Source organism: Perissodus microlepis, chromosome 7, assembly GCF_051167445.1.
Source record: "Perissodus microlepis isolate ML-2025 ecotype Zambia chromosome 7, ASM5116744v1, whole genome shotgun sequence".
Lineage (NCBI taxonomy): Eukaryota > Metazoa > Chordata > Actinopteri > Cichliformes > Cichlidae > Perissodus > Perissodus microlepis.
In genome coordinates this window covers 2,952,738-2,959,030 of record NC_140467.1, presented here as the reverse complement: position 1 = coordinate 2,959,030, position 6,293 = coordinate 2,952,738, and positions in this window count along the sequence as shown.

The following is a 6,293-nucleotide window of genomic DNA, read 5'->3' as shown; positions in this document are numbered from 1 at the left end:
CCAGGATCCTTTTCTAAGTAGCTGACAGCTGGTAACTGTGCAGGGGCGAGTCTAGTAAAGTGTTGCCAGGGGTCCATGTAGGGCATTAAAAGGGAGAGGGGGGCACAAGGAAATACTTTCTTATTCTCATTTAAAATGTCTCACTTTTAAAAAAATAATTATCTGAGTCTTACAACAAACAATTGATAGATTGATACATATATACCATCAGAACAGTGTACATCACTGTCACAACAGTGTTTATTTTCATTCAAAGGCTTTATGATTTTTCCTATAATGGTGGGCCGGTCTCTAGTCAAAATGCTGATTTTTTTGTCCCAGTCCAGCTCTGTATGCAGCTCATCTGCAGTCTGGTGTTACCTGCATCTTCCTATTCAGAAGGCAGAATTTCCGAGTTCTGAGTACAATCGAAAGCACAACGACTGCAGTTTTTGTGTTGGATGTAAAAAGCAGGCTAGGATAGAATCAGGCGTGGTATTTCTCTCGTGGAAATGTGCACATTATTTTTTCCTTTCTATTGGTAGGTGGCACAGTGCACTTGTGGCAAGTAAGCAAGCTAGAAGACTGGCAATCTTGCTGGGTATCCAGTTACGGAAGCAACACATTAACAAGAGAATTCTGAGTAAAACCAAAGTTACTTTCCCTAGTAACTAGTTACTCTGAAAGTAACGAGTAACTTGAAGTAACTGAGTTACTTTTGATAGAAGTAACTAGTAATGTAACTAAGTTACTAATTTAAAGTAACTTACCCAACACTGCTTATAAGTCTTATCTTATTATAAGATTAAGATAAAACTTAAGATAAAAACATTCATTTGGCATCAACCTGAATCAGAATTGTATATGTGCGTGACATTAACCTGATTGATTGCTGTACATTGTGCTGGTTTTAGCCCCTTTGAATCAAATATTCCTTCAAACATTCTTTTACTCATACTGTCACACTGGGCCAACATACCAGATACTCTAAACACGCTGTGCATGAAATCTTGACATAAAACCAATGAAATGCGTTTTGTAATGGATGTCTGCGTAGACATCCTTCCAAGAAATCACCTCAAATAAAATCATTTTTAAACTATGATGAATTGCATGTTCTTGACTTCAGTTTCTGCTTTTTAAGTTCTGTTAATGGCAGTGTTTTGCTGGCCGCTCACAGCATATTAATCATTTCTGAGTGTTGCTAGTACAGGGAACACTTTGGAACTGGATTTAAATAAGCTCTAGTTTTGGCAGAGTAAGTGCAAACTGTGAGAAAAAAAATAGCAGGAATGATAATCTGATAGTGACAGAGGAGGCAGCTTTGAGCTTCAATCAACAAAAGTATTCAATGTTATCTGTCAGTTTCTGAGAAAAGTCTCAGATTCCACCACAATTCTTATGCAGCTAATGCAGATTTGTGGTTGTCTCAAAATCAAAGTTATTGAACTTGTTTTCCAATCCTACATCAGGAGTAGCTTTCTTTAACCCAAGACCAACTTTGCCCACAATCTCTGACTGCGATCACTCAGCTTCTCTTTGGATGGATTTTTATAGCAAGTACTTGAAATACCAGTAGTCTGTTGTGGCTCACTAGTACAGTAGTATTTAGTTAAAATTGTGATGCAACATCTTCATGTCTATTGAACATAAAAATAACAATAATTTAATGATAATTTAATAAAATCACCACTCTAATCAGTTTTTGTTCCTTGATTACAAATTTCTTCTAGCTTCACTTTATGCCCTACTTATTGGGCTGCACTTGGACCTAATCATCTGCTCTTAGCTAAGCAGTAATGCACTTAATTTTCTTCACGTTGATCATAGAGCGTACTGACGAAACTACTAGATTGACAACGCATTTGAAAGCACATACATTTTCGTGGGTGATGTGGAGAGCACAGCAGGTCATTTTGGGTTTATTCCATCTCACCATATGTTTCCATTTTTTATTGTTTTGGTTTTGTAAAGCGAGGACTGATCTCTCTCTCCCCCCCCACACACACACACACACACACAAAAGATAAGAGCCATCAAGTCGAGCAAGAAACCATGAATCAAATGTCCTGTTTTCCATGGTATGATGATGTATTGTTTGAATCTGCACACCACATGGTCAATAAATTCTCCTGGACTATACCTGGATAAAACAGCTCTTCTGCATTCTGCATGTAATCTGTGGTTGAGACAGAGCGTAAAGTTTGTTGTACAAATATCATGAAATTAACAAAAAGATATTCTTTAATTCTCGCATAAATGTTGCAATTCTCCAATTGAAATAATCAATATTTTAGTGGTTCGTCCCAGGCTTCTCGTTGTTGGATAGCACTAAGATGACCTTTGGATATGATGAATTCTACAATTCACTGTTACAAACAAAAATGACATGAATAGCCACTTGGGATAATTCTGCATTGATACGACTGCCAGTTTTCAGCTGAAATGAAAATGACTACAAGGAATTTGTTCTTGAGAAAAAAGTGCGTAGACTCACGTTACACTTTAACCTCACCTTAGAGCTTCGTTAATGCCATGAATCTTTGAAATCCAACTGAAAGATCAACAACAAGTGCATTGGAAGAAGCCTTGAGTTCAGCAAGCAGAGATGCTTAAAACAACGTTAGCTCACTATTACAGAAGTAATATTATTTTCCCATGACAGCTAAACTTACAGACACATAATTAAAGGCCTAACTTTGGTTAGTGTGAGCTTCGAATAAGGAAAAGTTCATAAGATGTTAAACGATTGCATGCATGAGAATCACTTCTTACCATTGTGGGCTATTGTATTGCAGCTATCATGCAAGAGTCGATCATTAAAAACAAGTTTTAGGGCTTTTAAGATGTCAGTCACCGAAAGCAAAACCTCTGTAAGTAGGAAGCTAACGAGTTTCAGATGGTAACACTAAGACATTGTGGCTTTTCATGAAGAAGGGAATGTTTTGGCTCGCTGTTATGATCGTGTGGGCCCACCATATGCACGACAAGCAGTTGTTGTCATACTCAAAGCCATCATTACTATCAGACTAGATCATTTTAAGTACGAGTGTACTTTATTTTGACAGATTATAAAAGTGTCAGTGTCAAACGATCCGTGCTTGTTCGTTATTAAATAGAGCTACAAAAACATTAGTGGGAAAGAAAGAAATGACTGAAGCGTCAATAGATAATCAGCATACAGTGGAAATGGAAATAGTATTCAAAATGTAGAACTGAAAGAAATGCTGGGCAAATACAGTTTTTTTACCTGGGATCGTGACTTTGTCATGTAGCAGACCATCACTTCAGGCATTATGGAAGGTGGAATCGGTGCAGTGTCTGGCATACCAATATCCTTACGGTGTATTTGACTTTGAGAAATGCTGCATGAAGCATGAACTGAATTCACTATTCAAAGCATTCATTAGAATGAGTAAAGTCTTTGTTTTTATGTTTTGAATTCTTGTTTTTGGAAAAAAGAGAACATGCTGTGTTAGATTTATTATGCTCTAAGTACTTAGCTTGATCATGTAAGCGGGTAGCATCCTTTTAATTTTCTCTTACAAATGCCCCTTTAAACTGACGATGAGGAGGAATGTGTCAGCATCAAAGGAAAGGGGGAAATATGGCTCCTTTTATGTTTACATCATCTGTGATCGGTTCAAAACCTGAAGCCAGTTCACTGTAATAATGAATCACATGTGACCAGTTTCTTTATGTTTTACAGTCAACGTTTATGATAAGCGGGCTGTAATGTATAAACACAAAGAAAAATCAGGAGAGTTGCTGATATGTGTTCCATCTGGGTGTGTAGTAAATTAAACTTGGCTCACAGGCAGCTCATCTGCTGAACCTTCAGACAAACACATATACAGGATGAAAAGATCAATCAGTTCTCGGTGTCTACTCTGCTTCTCAAATATTTGACTTGAATACAGACACCACAGCTGAGCATTTCATACAGGACACCTACCACAGGCTATCTTAATTGTTTCAGATGAAATTCACGTTCCATCACATCACTGTGATTTATCCAGATGCTTCATTACAAACAGTCTTGGAATCTTTTTCTTGGAAAATGCAAATCAAAGAAACAGCCATTTTTAAAAAGATGAAACACTTCTTTTACTAAGTCTTTTACTCATAAAGATTGAGTGTGGAATTAAACTCACCCAAACACAGGGAATTGTACCATTTGAGGTGGAGTAACCATATATACAGTTTGACTTGTGATTATAATAATAATAATAATAATGGACTGCATTTATATAGCGCTTTTCGAGACCCTCAAAGCGGTGACGTATTGCACACGAGCCCACACTGGGGTGGTTGTAGCTCCGGGGGCAGAGCAGGTCATTTGCTGATCGGAAGGTTGGTGTTCGATCCCTGGCTGCCCCAGTCTGCATGCTGAATATCCTTGGGCAGGATACTAAACAAGGTTCTCTCCATCTGAGTATGATTGTGTGTGAATGCTAGATAGAAAGCACTTAAAGTATAGAAGAAAGTGTCACGTCCGGTGTGGCAGACGTGTGAGGTTGAAGATAGGACCCAAAATGCGGCAGCTCTGATGCAGGTGAGTATTTATTAAACAAAAGAAAATACAAACAGCAATGGCGCGGGAACATGAAACTGGAACCTAAACTGGGCAGAGGTAACAAAACAAACCAGAAACGTAGATGCAGGGAGGACGGATGGAGAGACGCAGGGAGACCGAGGTAAACAACACAGACGAACCAGCAACGACTCAGAGAACACAGGGAGATTACACACAGGTGGGAGTGATTAACGTGACGAGACCAGGGAGGCGAACTGAAAACACTCACATAAGACGCAGACCTTCACAATAAAACAGGAACTTACACATGCAAGGACACAGACTAAGAAACGCGGACTTGATACAGGAAGACACGGGCAGAACAGAATAAACACTAAACAGAGGAAGAACAGAACCAACAATCACACTAATAGAAAACACAAAACGCTGGGTCAAAAGGACCCAGGACCATGACAGAAAGTGCTTGCATGAAAGGATGAATGAGTAGGAAAGCACTATAAGAATCAGTCCATTTACCATAAAGCTAATGATCAGCTGATTATCAGACACTGCTTTCTTTCTGCAATTACAATCATCTTAGCTCTGATATTTGTCTGAGCACACTGATGCATGCTCAATCATCCAGGTAAGTAAATCCCAAAAAGTTGATTCTGCTCATCTGGACGCAGCGTTTTCAGTGGGAGAGACGTTTCGTCACTCATCCAGGTGACTTCTTCAGTGTCAGCTGACTGCAGGTTTCCCCAAATCTTATAAACAGTACATTTGCGCAATGTACTGTTGATTGAGGCTAGTTTTAGTCATTGTGCAAATGCACTGTGACGAAACCTTTCTCCCACTGAAAACACCACTTCCAGATGAACAGAATCAACCTTCTGGGGCAAACCTGAGATGGTTTGGACCTGTGCAGAGGAGGGATAGTGGATACCGTACGGTGGGCAAAAGATCTTGAATATGGAGCTGCCAGGCAGGAGGAAAAGGGAAAGACCTCAGACAAGATTCATTGTCTGAGGTCTCCCCCACCCTCATTCAGATCTGGCGTTTGGAATTATTTTGGTCTTCATGTGACGTATGACCCTGAAGGTAAGCGCGTCATGGACTAAAGTAAAACAGTATGTTGGATGTGCCACGCAATGCTCAATTACATTGGTGGGAACTAGTGCATTAGCGCAGTTAGCTCGTTAACGTGTTGACGCCGTCCAGCCCCACGTACGGGGCGATCCGCGGTAGCTCGTTAACGGAGATTTGCCGCATTATGGCGTTAATGTCATTTTAACGAGATTAACGCTGACAGCACTAGTGGGAACACAACGAATATGACAGCACATTTACTCTGACATCATCCTAGTGCAAAGACAAGTGGAAGCAGACAAAAACAACAAGCACGCATGCTACAAACTTTACCCGAGTCATTTAGACAGCCGTTAGCACAGGATTCTCCTTATGGGGACCTGATATGTTTAATATGCTGCTGAGAATATAGCCCAGAAGAAGCGTATAGTATAGCTTTTATTTTGGAAAGAGACGTTTCTCTGTAATAAACTCTCTTTTCCAAAGATGAGGGATTTCTCCATCAGATAGATTAATTTTTTTTATTTTGTTGTTTCAGCAACATTAAATTTAAAAACTGTACTTTTGAGTTAAAATATATATTTATAATTTTAATAAATGATAAATTAAAAAAGCATGAACATTTTTTTTGTATCGAAAAAATATCGAACCGTGACACCAAAGTATCGAACCGAACCGTGAATTTTATGTATCGTTTCACCCCTAATAT